The 15,703-nt window shown below is 39.7% G+C and overlaps 1 protein-coding gene across 6 annotated transcripts in view; it reads left to right on the top strand.

Annotated features, from left to right (window-relative positions):
- Nucleotides 1–15,703, top strand: part of LOC143039895 (glycerol kinase 5) — a 474,671-nt gene that overhangs the window by 210,673 nt on the left and 248,295 nt on the right. For 4 of the 6 annotated variants that reach the window (XR_012967672.1, XM_076210230.1, XM_076210229.1 and 1 more), the window contains exon 1: nucleotides 1,831–1,984. The exons of the other annotated variants lie outside the window; for them this stretch is intronic. The gene's annotated coding sequence lies outside the window, so the exon portion shown is untranslated. Of the gene's footprint in view, nucleotides 1–1,830; nucleotides 1,985–15,703 lie in introns of those variants that run through there. 6 annotated transcript variants of the gene reach the window in all.

Raw genomic sequence — 15,703 nt, 5'->3', positions numbered from 1 at the left:
TCCTATCTATTCCCTGCGCGCGTTCCTAGCTTAAGAAATTGTTGGTTAATGTGTACTTATTATTGTCTTGCTTGTGGAGACGTCTTCAATTAGCCTGATCTCCTGCTGAGCTACGATCGGCGCCACTTCGTTTGGTGGGGGCGGGGAGTGGACGGCCTGGGTGGCTGCAGTGGGGGTTGAGAGTCACTTCGTCGGCGTACCTCCCGTTCATCGCACTACACTCAGTTTTTGCTTGAGGGGTTTATACCCAAATAATCGTCACTCGATTTATTCCCGAGGATATAAATCCCCAACAGTCACTTGAGGGAGGAAAGGACGCGCTTAATATTCCGAGATAGAGCGGTCTGACCTCCTTTTTCGAACTCGATGCTTAGACTGCCCCTGTCCTGCGACAGGTCAGGTCACGATGTCCGCTAGCCGGCTTCCGACGTTGCCAATAGTACTATGTCTCCGTCCCTAGTTGCGAAGGGTACTACGAATAATGTTCATGCGGGAGGGTGACACAGTTCCAAGTGTTCTTTGAGGTAGACACTGTTCACGAGCGGGTTAAACACAGTCCTAATAATTCTAATTACCTAACTTAAAACAAATATGTGGCAGCGCGCAGGGGGGGGAGGGGGTGTGTTTGAGTGCTTTGTATGAGTGCGGACCGTTGAGCATGGCTCCGAGAACACAAATCAAAAGGGGGGGGGGTGTGTTTGAGTGCTTTGTGTGGGCGCGAATCGTTGAGCATGGCTCCGAGAACACAAATCAAAAGGGGGGGGGTGTGTGTTTCTAGATATTAGAAGTCTCTCCCTTCGTTAAGGCATTGAATTGGTTGTCAAAAATGACATGACAAATAAAGAGGATAACGAGGAGAAAGGATGCAGCTACTAGAAGTCTTAAGGACTGGAAATTCCCCCGACTTTGGGGAATTAAGGGCTGATACGGAGAGAAAACAGACGAGAAAATGGGAAGGGAGACAACGAGCTGGGTGTCACAATTTAAAAAATTGTGACATTTGTAATTTCTTTTTCTTTCAAGTACCTAACCAAACCATGTTTTTTTCTTTAATCCATATATTACAATGGACCTTTTTCTATCCACTGTATCTCTGACCCATTTATTATTATTATTACTTGAATAATTGTGTCCTTTGTATTCCCTTGCATTTGTTGTTGTGTTATTTCCTAAAGCTATTTCTTCGTTTTCTGTTTTCATTCCATTTTTTAATCTGCAAATTTTCCTCTCCTAAGTTGTCTTCAATTCTTTCAGACATTGCCTGTATTTTGTGATTTACCTTTTTTTTTCTCACTATTGGTAGTATCATTCATTGTGTGTGGGCCTATGCATCTGTCTCCGTTCACTAGCTTCAGTCCAGCATATTCGGGTCATCCGATGAGCGTTCCAAGGCTATATTCATACCACGTTTAATCATACAACTCATGGGAAGACCGCATACTGCATTGCGCAAGTGGGATGATTTGTATGTATGCCATGTAACTCGTGTAGGTCTACTTGCAGGTGTTTATTTTGTTATCAGAATGTAGTCTCTTAAATGCTGTATTGTGTTGTTTTCATGATTTTGAAAAATTATATGCGTTTTACTATAAAATCAACAAGCTGGTATTAAATGAATAGGTTATGAGAGGATCAAATTTATGAAGATCTGAGTAAGCCAAATAAAAAATGACGAAAGTAGTATTTGTATCTTCTTACTTTTGAAAGCACTATGAATAATTAAATCAATAATCTGCATAAAATTCACAATTAAAAGAAAGTGCTGGGGTAGACAGAACTATTACTAACTTGAGGCCAATGAAATTAGGTTTTATGTGAGAAGTTTTTAAAAGTGTACGACAGTTTTATTGTGGTACAAATTTGACAACAGAAGAGTTGTATCAAAACCTCACTTGACGAGAGATTGAAAAGTGGCTGTGGGAAAGCAATTAATTTACTGAACAGCAGGGAAATAAAACGCTATGACAACTGGTAACAAACCAATGTAAGTCACGCAAACATATATATAAGCAGTAAATGATACTCAACACCAGTGATAACCTTATATAAAGGGTATTAATAGCTCAAAGGAAAAAGGGTTCCACAACAGTTACAGTGATAACTTGAGTTGAGCTGAAGTGAAAGTTACTTGTATTTTTGTATACGTATTTGCTTTGACTTATGGAAACTGTGGAATACTCATGATTGTATGAACTCGATTAGGGCATGGGTGAATAGTCATCGGCAAAGTATGGAGGGGTAATATCAAATATGTGAATGTAAAAAGCTGGCAGTGCATTATGATTGTACAACTGGCTTAGTAACTAGTCAAATGGTAAAGGGGTTGACATTATTTATAGAAATGACCAGTCAGGAATGTAACTTTACTTTCTCCATCGAGTTATATTTATGTGCTCCCAAATACAGTAACAGTGTCTCCACACTTGAATGCAACCACAGAGGGAGTTCCTTCTATAGAATAGCTAAGTTGTAACAGATTACAAGGAAAGTGTTGAGGGTCAAGTGAGATATTAAGGTAATATTCTAGGATCACACAAGGTGACAAGCACAGATATGTTACTTTATGTAACATGAAACTTAGTTTTCAATAGCTCCTAACCTAGTATAACCTAACTTAACCTAATGTAACCATTCCATAGAAAAGAAAAAGATCTTTCAAATGCATAAAAGGAAAGTGAAAAAATGTGTCTGTGATTGTGATACCAGAATAGAATTTTAAATTTAACATTTTGATGACAAAGGAATTCTGTACGTAAATGAAATACTGTATATTTTGGTGGATAAGACGACATTTAAAGCATCAAAAAACAAATTAAACTTAGGGGGTCATCTTATAGGCAAGATATAAAAACCGTATCATCAGATTTTTCCTGTTTGTGAAGCGGTTGCACCAACCAACTGTAGCTGTGTTCCGTGTTTGACCTTGCCCACTTCAATGCATGCGCTCTAATTTGGTTTCTTTTGATGATGTGGCAATCCTGCCTCTGTTTGATTACCCATTCTGCCACACGATTTTCTAACTCTGGTCAATGACTGATTCCTCTTCTCAGTGCACACTGTTTCTTTGGCATTTTTCTTAAAACATCTTCATTCTTCCTCCACTCTCTTACCATCTTCTCCATAATAACTAATGTCAAATGTTCTTGCAGCAACACAGTTATTGGATTCTTTGGCTACTGCAATCACTTTTAACTTAAAACATACTTCATATTTCCTTCGTTTTGCTGGTGGCTCCATGATTACCAAGGGTAAGTTGATTGAACAGAGGCTAGCAAGAGACTGAACAGTGACTTTATGATGGTGCTTCACCCATCTACTGTCCATGCCCACCGGCTCAGTTTGGTAGTTCGGTAGTTTGGAGTTGAAAGCATACCATTCAAACAGTGAACAGAACAAGTTTCATCGCTGATGGCGAGAAACATAAAACATATGTTGGAGGCAAGAATACTGTAAGTTGCTTGGAAGGTGGAGAATATTGTAGGTATTTACAACTGTATTTATTGGTAATACATTAAGGTATGTTATTATTGGTAATACATATAGATATGTAATTCATTATATCAGTATATAACCTTATACTGACTTAAACTTTGCCACAGAATGTTTGGTAGCTTGGGGGTCGTCTTAGAGCAACGATATGAGCTAAAACCATGAAATTCGGAGTGAAACTTGGAGGTAGTCTTATCTGAAGGTTGTCTTATCCCCCGAAATATACGGTAGCCTTGTAGCTGGAATGCATTTTATATAGCCAGAATTTTATGGAACTTTTGATAGTGAATAAGGAATTGATTGGGTTCTTGTTTGTGATAACAAAATAGTAATTTTTTAAAGAAGTGCACACCTTCACAAGACTGCATTAGAAAATTTGATAATTATATTATAAATTATAGTATATCAACTTTTACATTTTTCTTAGCAGAAATCATTAACAGAAATACTTGCTAAGAGTGATACACTAACAAACGGAGTTGTGGCTACTCACTCAGATACCATCTTATTTTGGTAGATTTGGAGGTTGAAGATGACCACCCTGATTACCTCTAAAATAACAGGTACTTCATTACTAAATGAAGATTAGGTTAGAATAGACAAATATATCATATTTTAATCTGTTTGACCTCCACATCTATCAAAACAAAGATAGCATCTCAAGCAGCTGTGGAAACTGTTATTGTATCACTTACATGGACTTACATGGACGAATTTCTGGAAGAGGCCCTAATGAGCCTGTGACTCCAATGCTGCAGCCTCAGTACTCTCTCTTTGGCTGCGTGTGGTGGTTATTTTGGCTCAATAGTTATATCTTTGCTCTTGGTTTTTCCAATATTTGTCCAGTCTGGATTCAAAAAGTGTAACTGAGCCAACACTAACAATTGATTCTGGCAGATCATTCCATGTCAACCACGCGTTGGGGAAAAAATATTTCCTGACATTTAGCCTAGCTCTTGTTTTAAATATTTTTTTGGAATTCCCTCAAGTGATGTTGTCTTCCCTCATCCTAAACAATCCCTCAGTGTATTCACTGTCATATTTCCCACTCATTATCTTGTATGTTTCAATGAGGTCACCTCGGGATCTTCTATATGCCAGTGTAGGTAATTCTAATGTTCTCAGTCTTTCTTCATATGACATCCCCTTTAGGCAAGGCACCAGCTTTGTGGCTTTGTGCTGAACATTCTCCACTGCATTAATATCCTTCATCAGATATGGACACCACACCTGGTTTGCGTATTCAAGATGTGGTCTTACCAAAGATGTAAAAAGTATCTTGAATGTGTCCAAATCTAGGTGTATAAAGGTCCTTCGTATGATTCCCACAATTTTGTTAGCCTTGTTAATTTTTTCGGCTAGATGGTTGGAAAATGCTAATTTATCATCAATGACCACTCCAATATCCTTCTCTGTGTTAGATCTCTCAATGTCCTCATATATCTTATATCCTCTGTCCTCGACATCAGTTTTCCCTATTCTCATATATTTACTTTTACTAGGGTGAAAGCTGAGAAGCCACTTCTGTGTCCAATTCTTGAGTTGTTCCAGGTCATCTTGTAGTTTATTACAATCCTCGTTTCTATTCAATACTTTATATACCTTGGTGTCATCAGCATAGAGAAATACGTGGCTTCCATTCTTTAGCACCTCAGGTAAGTCGTTGATAAACATTACAAAGAGCAGAGGACCCAGCACAGAGCCTTGAGGGACTCCACTGTTTACGTTTTTCCATTTGGACGACTGGCCATTTACCATAACCCTCTGCCTCCTGCCAGTAATGAAGCTCTGAATCCATTTTAGTAACTTACCCTTTATATTGTAGCTGGATACTTTCTCAATTAGTCGCATATGTGGTACTCTGTCAAAGGCCTTCATGAAGTCCAGGTATACCATGTCCACAGCCAGTCCATTGTCAAGAGCTTCAGTCCATGTATCTAGTACATTAATGAGTTGAAGCACTGTTGATCTCCCAGATATAAACCCAAATTGCTTGTTACTAAAGAGCTTATTCTCTTTCATGTGTTGTATAATTTCTTCCCTCAACAGTGTCTCCATCATCTTACATAAAATGCTTGTTAGACTGACTGGCCTGTAGTTTCCTGGATCACTCTTACTCCCCTTTTTAAAAATGGCCGTAACATTAGCAATCTTCCAGTCGTTGGGTACCACACCTTCATTCAGCGAGCAATTATAAAGTATATACAAAAGCTCCACAAGTTCTTTCCTCAATTCTTTAATTATCCTCGGATGTATACCATCTGGCCCAGGTGACTTGTTTGTGTTCATCCTCTTTAACACCTTAATTTTATCCTTAGTTATATATATATATTCCAATCTTGGGACTTCTCTTAGTGTAGCGAGTGGAGATTCCCCTTCAGGTTCTTCTATAAACACACTAGCAAATTGTTCTGAAAGTGTGTCTGCCTTCTCCTTATTTGTTGTAGCCATTCTAGTTTTCTCAGCATCTTGATACAAGTCCCCAATTCGTGATTTTTCTTTTGTCTTCGATGCCACATACTTCCAGAACACCTTGGGATTCTTTTTAACATTCTTAATTACTTCTTTCTCCTTGGCTTTGACTACATTTCTGGTCTCTTTACTAACTTGATTATTAAGTCGTCGGTATTCTGTCTCAACATTCCTATAGGAATCTAGGGGATTACCTTCGTTCTTTGCTTTTCTAAGTCTCTCCCATAATCGTTGCTTTTTCTTTATTTTTGACCATAATTTTCTGTTCATAGGTAAACTTTCATTAGTTCTTTTCCTCATCTTTTTATTTCCAACCTGTATCTTGGGTATACACTCTTCAGTTAACTTACGCATCTTAGTACAAAGTTTTGTCCATTTATCCTCTATGTTAGAAGTTTGTCCAAAAAACTGTTGCCAGTCAATATCAAGTTCTCTATTCATCATGGCATAGTCTGCCTTCTCGTACATAAAAACATGCTTAGTGTTACTGTCCTCCTGTTCTTGCACATTGACTCGCACATAAATACAGGCATTATCACTTTTTCCCAATGGACTGTCAACTTTGACTTCCTCCACAATGCAGATACAATTTTTTCAGCCTCTCTTTGTAAGGTAGTTCTTTACAGCATGGTAGCATTTTTGTTGCCCTTCTTTGCATGTTTTCTAGTGCTTCAATATCCTTAATAAGATATGGGCACCATACCTGGTTGGCATACACTAATTTTGGTCTGACCAAGGCAGTGAAAAGAGGCTTAAAAACTATCGGTTCTAGGTGTACAAAAGTTCTTCTAATAATGTAAGGTATCACAAGATTGGAAAAATGCAAATATTGTACCAATATATAAAGGGAGAGACAAGGAAGACCCCACAAACTATCGACCAGTTTCCTTTGCAAGCACAATAGCTAAAATATGTTTTTTTTTTTTTTTATATAAAAAATAGATGGATTAAATACCTGGAAGAAAATAATATACATATACCAAAGGTTCTTTTCCCCCCTTACACAGGGGGTAGCCAAAAAGAAAAAGGCATAGAAACCACTCCCACCCATTCCATCCCCTACATATTCCACTCCCCTCCACCCTTCTCCCTCTCATCTTGGCACCTCCTGGATGACGGGTCATTCCTGCATCCTGTCCACTGCCCTGGGTCAGAAGCAGTGTCGCAAGACACAGCACATCCACAGCAAAGCCGATTCATTAATTTGGCAAACCTCCCTCTCTGTCCCCTCATGCAGAAAAGGAGAAGATGGGGAGAAATCCCTTCGGGCTGTGTCAAATTATTTCTCATACATACTTCCTCACCCCCCATCCCCCACCCACTCCCCCTTATGTATCACATCATCATCCATACACAACCCTTCTCCATTCACCCTTATCATCTGTCCTCTCCCATCCTTCCTCCACAGACATTCCTTTCTTTTGTAATGCCCCTTTTACCTCATCCATCTCATCCTAGGATGCCCTCTCATATTCACTCCTTCCACCTCTGTCTTCCACACCTCTTTTACTAATCTTTCTTCACTCATTCTTTCCATTTGTCCAAACCATCCTAATACTCTTTCATCAACCCTATCTCCCAACTCCCATTCCACCCCAGTTCTCTTCCTCACCTCCTGATTTCTTACTCTTTTTAGCCTAGTAACCCATATCATACTTCTCAGACATTTCATCTCAAACACATTCAAACTCCTCTCTTCCTCTCATATGCTCCATGTATCTGCCCCATACAGTGCTGTTGGCACAATTACTCCTTCATATAACCTCCTCTTAGCATCCATTCCCAGATGTCTATTTCTCATTACACTTTTTAATCCACCAAGACATTTACTCGCTTCTCTCAATCTACATTCTACCTCCACCCCTACTCCTCCCTTTCCTGCCACATTCACACCCAAGTATCTAAAACTATTCACTAACTCCAGTCTCTCACCCTTAATGCTCAATTCCAGCCTGCTGTCACATTCTCCCATTGTACATCTCATCACCTTATTTTTGCCCACATTTATCTTCAGCTTCCTTCTTTCACACACCTTCACAAACTCTGTCACTAACTGCCTCAATCCCTCCTCTGAACCTGCTACAAGTGCAGTGTCATCAGCAAACAACAACTGGCTTATTTCCCTCTTTTCTCCATTTTCTTTAACCATCTCCAACCCCTGACCCACTACCCTTGCATTCACCTGTCGCACCACCCCATCTATGAATAGATTGAACAGCCAGAGCGACATAGCACATCCCTGATGAAGTCCCACCTTTACCTCAAACCATTCACTTTCTCCATTTCTAATCCTAACACAAGCTCTACTACTCTCATAAAAACTCTTGACTGCTCTTAACAGCTTTCCTCCTATCCCATATATCTGCAGTACCTCCCACAGTGCCTTCCTGTCTACCCTGTCATAAGCCTTTTCCAAATCCATATAAGCCCAAAAAACATCCTTACCTTTTCCTATAGCTTTCTTACATATCTGTCTTACCACAAAAATCTGGTCTACACAACCCCTACCTGTCCTAAAACCACACTGTCCCTTACCAATTACTTCCTGTTCCTCTCCTAATCCTCTCAATCAAGACCCTTCCATAAGCCTTCCCAACTACACTCAACAATCTGATCCCTCTGAAACTACAACACTCACACTTGTCCCCCTTTCCCTTGTAAAGCGGAACTATACAGGCACTCCTCCAGTCCTCTAGCACTCTACCCTCTCTTAAACAAACATTAACCTCTTCACTCCGGGGCACATCGCACGTCTGGCAACATTAGCTGCCTGATGTGCGATGTTGGGTCATTATAATAGCATTATAAAAATAAAGTCAGTGCTCAATCGTTCGTTCTCTTTCACCCGTGTATTTTGATAACCATAGAAAATATGGTGAAGCCAGTTTAGAGAGAATGGAGGTTACGTAGGTACGACTACAATAAATATAATCAAGATGCCGATGTCGGCATCATCGAGTACCCACTTGCTCCTCATGCCGCCTACGTAGGCGTCACCGTATGAAAGTGGTTAAATAACCTCACCAGACAGTCCACTATAACTGTACCTCCTTTCTTCAGACATTCTGCATGGCATCCATCCAACCCAGGTGCCTTACCTGGTTTATCATCTTAACAGCTGCTTTCACTTCATCTTTCCCTATTTCTCCTAAATTTTCCTCACTCATCACTCATTTTCTTAGCGCTTCCCACTGCAACTACCTTTCCCTCCCTATCCTCCTTCACATTTAGCAACTCCCTAAAATACCCTGCCCACCTTCCTCTTCCATTATTATCTCTCCATCTGCACCTTTTACTTTTTCTTCTCTACTTGATTCACCTCCTCTTCCTCTTTTAATTTCTTTCCAAAACATTACTTTCAAAATTTTCTGTCATACTCTTACCCCATTTCACACCTGCTCTCCTCTTGGCTTCCTTTATATTATGCTTAACTTCCCTTCTCTTTACTTTGTACCTCTGATACGATTCCCTTGTCCTAATTTGTAGCCAATCTATGAATGCCTGCTTCTTCTCTTCTACACCTTTCCTTGCTTCCTTATCCCACCACTCACTGCCCTTCCTTCTATTTCCTCCTGCACATTTTTGCACACCTTATGACTCCCTCCTTGAACCATCCCCATTACTCCTCCACTCCTAGTTCTACTGTATCCTTCACTACCTCCCACTCCTCTCTCAGCTTCTTATGCTCATTCTCCTTTTCTTTCTCATTTAAGCAGTTCACTCTAAGTACCTCCCTACCTTCTGCCCTTTTCCCTTTTCTCCACCTATTCTCCACTCTCAATTTACCTTCCACCAGAAAATGATCTGATATTCCCCCATTCTATCCCCTTAGAACATGTACATCCTTAACTCTTCCTACCATACTCCTGGTCACCACTATATAGTCCATTAATGCTCTATCTGCCACACTTCCATCCACCACCCTCTCCCATGTGTACTTATGCTTGACTTTCTTCTGAAACACTGTATTTGCTATCATCAAAATAATATACTTAATCCAAAACAATTTGGCCTTAGACATGGAAGATCATGTGCCACTAGATTTGGTTTTACTCAAGGTCAATAGAAATAATGCAAGAAAGGGATGGGTGGGCTGATTGTGCTTTCCTAGATTTACAAAAGGCATTTTATCAAGTACCACACAAAAAGCTGCTAAGAAAACTCAAAATAATAGGTGTACAAGGAAAGTTATTGAAATGGATGGAAGATTTCTTAAACGGGAGAAAAATGAGGGTGGTACTTAGAGACAAAAACTCAACCTGGGAAGAAATGATAAGTGGAGTCCCACAAGGTTCTGTATTAGCTTTGATAATGTTTGCCATATATATAAATGACATGGATGAAGGTGTAGAATGTTATATGAACTTCTTTACAGATGATGCAAAACTACTAAAGAAAGTAAGAACAGAAAAAGATTGTGAATCACTACCGAGAGACCTGGACAAAGCCTGGGAATGGAGTCAAAAGTGGGAAATGAACTAAACCATCATGAAATGTAGTATAATGGAGTTTGGAAAAAGTAAAAAATAGAATATCAGGGCAATATAAAATTGGTGCAAAGGAAGAAGTTAGCTCATAATAGGACCTAGGAGTAATTATTAACAAAGACATGTCACCAGACAAGTATATAAACAAAATAGTCAGAGAAACCAACAATTTACTAAGATCAATAAAGGATGAGGCAATGTTAAAGAAAATATTAGTCACACTGATAAGACCAAGATTGGAGTATGCTGCGACACTATGGACACCCAGCATAAAAAAGAATATAAAGAAATTAGAAAGAATCCAAAGAGCAATGACAAAGATGGCACCAACACTCAAAATTGACATATGAACAAAAGATTGTCCAAACTGGAACTACCAACCCTGGAACAAAGAAGAGAAAGAGGAGATCTACTGGTCATTTACAGAATCATGAAAGGGATGGAAGTCCTTGATAGAGAAAATTGATTAAAGTGGGATAAAAGAAAAACAAGAGGACATGAAAAGAAGCTCAGAAAGAATATCTATAGAAGAGATCTGAAAAAGAATAGTTTCCCACACAGAGTGATAGATGTCTGGAACAAATTGGATGTGGCAACAGTGTGTGCAAAAAGTATATAAGAATTTAAGAACACACTAGATGCTGAAAGATGCAAAGACTGGTTACTATGAGCATAGCTCCCTTCCCATATAATACAACTCTTTAAATACATTCAAACTCCTCTCTTCTTCTCTTATGTTCCATGTTTCAAAGGATTACAAAGGAGGAGCATGCCAACAGTAGATCTTTTGGTTCATAACTAGGTCGGATGCTAAAAAAAGAGTGAAAAGATAATAATGATAAATAAATAATTATAATATAAATGATAAAGTAAATAAATAGGTAAAGTTAAATAATAAACAAACAGGTAAATAGTAAATAATAAATTGACAGATAAATAATAATAAATGATAATTGTTTCTTAGCATCCATTCCCAAATGTCTATTTCTCATTACACTGTTTAATCTCCCAAGGCATTTACTTGCTTCTCTCAATCTACATTCTACCTCCATTCCTCCCTTTCCTGTTACATTTTCACCCAAGTATCTAAAACTATCCTCTTCCTCCAGTCTCTCTCCCTTAATACTCCCTTCCAGTCTGCTGCCACTTTCCTTGTACATCTCATCACTTTACTTTTACCTACATTTATCTTCAATTTCCTTCTTTCACACACCTTCCCACACTCTGTCACTAACTTCCTCAATCCCTCCTTTGATCCTGCCACAAGTACAGTGTCATCAGCAAACAACAACTGGCCTATCTCCCACTTTTCTCTCCCAAAGTGGGAGATATGAAAATATACATGTGAAAATTAGTGAAAGAATATTAGGTAGATGTTGGAAGTGAGGAGAACAGGGGTGGAAAGGGAACTGGGAGATAGGGTTGATGAAAGAGTATTAGGATGGTTTGGACACATGGAAAGAATGAGTGAAGAAAGATTAGTAAAGAAGTGTGGAAGGAGTGAATACGAGGGGGGCGTCCTAGGATGAGATGGATGGATGGGGTGAAAAAGAAAGGGGCATTACAAAAGAGAAGAATGTCTGTGGAGGAAGGATGGGAGAGGACAGAAGTTAGGGGTGAATGGAGAGGGGTTGTGTATAGATGATGCTGTGATGCATGAGGGGGAGTGGGTGGGGGCTGGGGGTGAGGAAATATGTATGAGAATAAAATTTGATGCAGTCTGAAGGGATTTCTCACTGTCTTCTCCTTTTCTGCATGGGGGATGGAGAGGGGGGGTTGCCAAATTTATGAAGTGGCCTTGCTGTGGATGTGCTGTCTTGCGACACTGCTTCTGACCCAGGGCAGTGGACAGGATGCAGGGATGACCCGTCATCCAGGAGGTGCCAAGATAAGAGGGAGGGTGGAGGGGAGTAGAATATATAGGAAATGGAATGGGTGGAAGTGGTTCCTATGCCTTTTTCTTTTTGGCTACCCCCTGTGTAGGGGGAAAAGGCCTTTGGTATATGTATGTATGTAGATGTTGGAAGTTGAGGGACCAATAAAGTTAAAGAATTTATGATAATTTGGGGAATTTAGTACACAAAGTCAAAGAAAAGAGGTCCAAGATGAGAGTGAAGTGCTACTGAATCCAGTTCTACTATATCAAGTTGAGAGTTCCAGAGGTTGATGCATCTGATGGAGAAGAACCTTCTTTGAGCCTCCAAATTGCAATGTGGAGGTAGAATTTTAAACTTGTGTCCTCTTGTACGGCCAGGGTGAACAACTCATCAGGGTGAATACTACATTTATTGTTGAAAATCTTTCAGTATTTTATCAGGATGCCTCTGAGTAGATGTCATTGAATTGAATATAGGTCTAGGGTCTTCAATTGTTCACTGTATGAGAGATGAATTAGTCCATCAGTGTGTCTTGTCCATGATCATTGAACAGTTTCCAGTAGCTTTAGGTCACCAAGGAAGCCAGTGTTCCACATACAAGATGCATATTCTAATAAGGGTCTGATGTCGTTTATATACAGTGTTACCATGAAATTTCTAGATTACATACAGTAGACCTTAAAAAGTTCAGTGATAGTCCAGTAGTTTTGTTAATAATAGACTTGATGTGAGGGTAAAATCTGAGGCTAGTGCCCACCAAGACACCCTTGTAAAGTGGAACTATACAGGCACTCCTCCAGTCCTCTGGCACTCTACCCTCTCTCCAACAAACATTAAATAACCTCACCAGCCAGTCCACCATCACTGTACCTCCTTTTTTTTTTAGACATTCTGCATGGCATCCATCCAGACCAGGTGCCTTACCTGCTTTCATCATCTTAACAACTGCCTTGACTTCTTCCTTATTTCTCCTCCATTTTCCTCACTCATCACTCATTTTCTTAGCATTTCCCACTGCAACTATCCCTCCCTATCCTCCTTCACATTTAGCAATTCCCTAAAATATTCTGCCCATCTTCCCCTTACTGCCTTCTCTTCCATTATCATCTCTCCATCTGCACCTTTTACCTTTTCTTCTCTACTTGATTCACCTCCTCTTCCTCTCTTAATTTCTTTCCAAAACATATTTTTATTACTTTCAAAATTATCTGTCATACTCTTACCCCACTTCACATCTGCTCTCCTCTTTGCCTCCTTTACCTTTTGCTTTACTTCTCTTTTCTTTTCTTTGTACCTCTCATATGACTCCCTCGTCCTATTTTGTAACCAATCTGTGAAAGCTCGCTTCTTTTCTTCTACAACCTTCTTTGTTTCCTCATCCCACCATTCACTACCCTTCCTTCTATTTCCTCCTGTCCTTCTTGTTCCACACACCATCCCTGCACACTTTATGACTCCCTCCTTGAACCATCCCCATTCCTCCTCCACACCTAGCTCTACTCTATCCTTCACACCCTCCCACTCCTCCTTCAGCTTCTTCTTGTACTCCTTCTCCTTTTCCTTTTCATTTAAAGAGTTCACTCTAAGAACCTCCCTACCTTTTGTCCCTTTCCTCTTTCTCCATCTATCCTCCACTCTCAACTTACCTTCCACCAAAAAATGATCTGATATTCCCCCACCCTCTCCCCTTAGCACATGTATATCCTTAACTCTTCCTATCATAGTCCTATTTACCACTACATAATCCATCAATGCTCTATCTACCACCCTTCCCTCCACCACCCTCTCCCATGTGTACTTATGCTTGACTTTCTTCCGAAACACTATCATCAACTCTCTTTCTAGACACATTTCCACCATCAACTCTCCACTTCGATTCTTTCCTGGAACTCTACATTTCCCAACCACTCCATCAATTGGACCATTTCCTACCCTAGCATTAAGGTCTCCCAGTACTATTACATTGACATTTCTTCCTAAATCCTCTATGCACTCATTTAAATCTATCCAAAAGGCCTCCCTTTCTTCTACACTCTTCTCACTGCCAGGCCCATATGCACTTACAAAGACCCACATCTCCTTTCCCAGTTTCACCTTCATCCACATTTTCCTTGAGGAAACCTCCTTCCACTCCACTACACGTTTACCTATCTCTTCACTTACTAGAATAGCCACCCCTTCCCTCCCTCACCCTCTCTTCACTCCTGATAACCTCCCACTTACACTCCCAAACTTACACTCACCCTTCCCTTTCAACTTAGTTTCACTCAAAGCCAACACATCCATCTTTCTTCTCACAAACATACTACCTATCTCTTCCCTTTTACTCTCATCTGTACCACATCCACGCACATTAAAAGACCCAAACCTTAGGTTGCTGGTTGGAAAACTCCCAGACCCTCTTATGCCTTTACTTTTTTGTTTAGGAATGTCCCCTATGGGGCTACAAGGAGAAGGATGCCTAGTCCCACTCCCCGTCCCTTTCTTCTTTTTCTTGCTTCAGACCTGGAGTATAGTGCTCCCATGTAACAAGAAGCAACACAATTGAATCACACCCTGGCAATGCTAAATAGGGCAAAATAAATTACTAATAATGCTATGTATATGTAAATTAACCTCTTCCATGTGATGATGCCTATGTAGGTGTTATAAGACAAGAGTGGGTATACGAGGATGCCGGTGTCGGCATCTTGATTATATTTATTTTGTAGTTGTAGTTGAGTGACCCCCGAGTTGTGTGAACTGGCTTGATCACGTTTTTCTGTGTTTATTATTATTCAGTGAAAGAGAATGAGTAATACAGCAGTGACTTTATAGTGCGAGTATAGTGATGCATCAATCATCATACCTCAGGCATCTGCCTTTGACTTGAATTGAAGATGGTAAGGTAATATGAACTTTTGGTGATGAGATATATTGTTGGTAATTTATTTTACTGTGTTTGATACTGTACAGGTTGCAAAGAGGTAGTTGCTAGATTTCTTCAGGGTGCACAGTGTTCTCTGAAATAAGAAATGTTAAAGAAATTTACCAAATATTAAGATCAGAACCTGTCAAATGAAAGTCCATCTAGTCTTCAAGTGGAAAGTATATGCTGTAAGTACAACCACTCCTCGTTTAACGACGACAATTGGGACCAGCGTCGCTGTCGTTAACCGAATTGGTTGTTAAGCGAAAGTGTATACATATACGTATATGTACAATGTCCAGCAATACATGTATCTTTATTTTCGTGTATTTTCCCTCTTTTATACAGTACATTAAAGCTTTATCTACTGTTTTGATAAGAAAGCCCTCAAATAATGCGGTGGTTAGGTTCCTGAAATTACCGTGCATGACCAAATCCGCGTATGCTGACATTCCATATTAAATACCGGG

This window comes from Oratosquilla oratoria, chromosome 27 (genome assembly GCF_046742065.1).
Source record: "Oratosquilla oratoria isolate Oo_2021 chromosome 27, ASM4674206v1, whole genome shotgun sequence".
Taxonomy (NCBI): domain Eukaryota; kingdom Metazoa; phylum Arthropoda; class Malacostraca; order Stomatopoda; family Squillidae; genus Oratosquilla; species Oratosquilla oratoria.
Note: the sequence above shows the minus strand (reverse complement) of the source record. Positions and strands in the feature narration are given on the sequence as shown.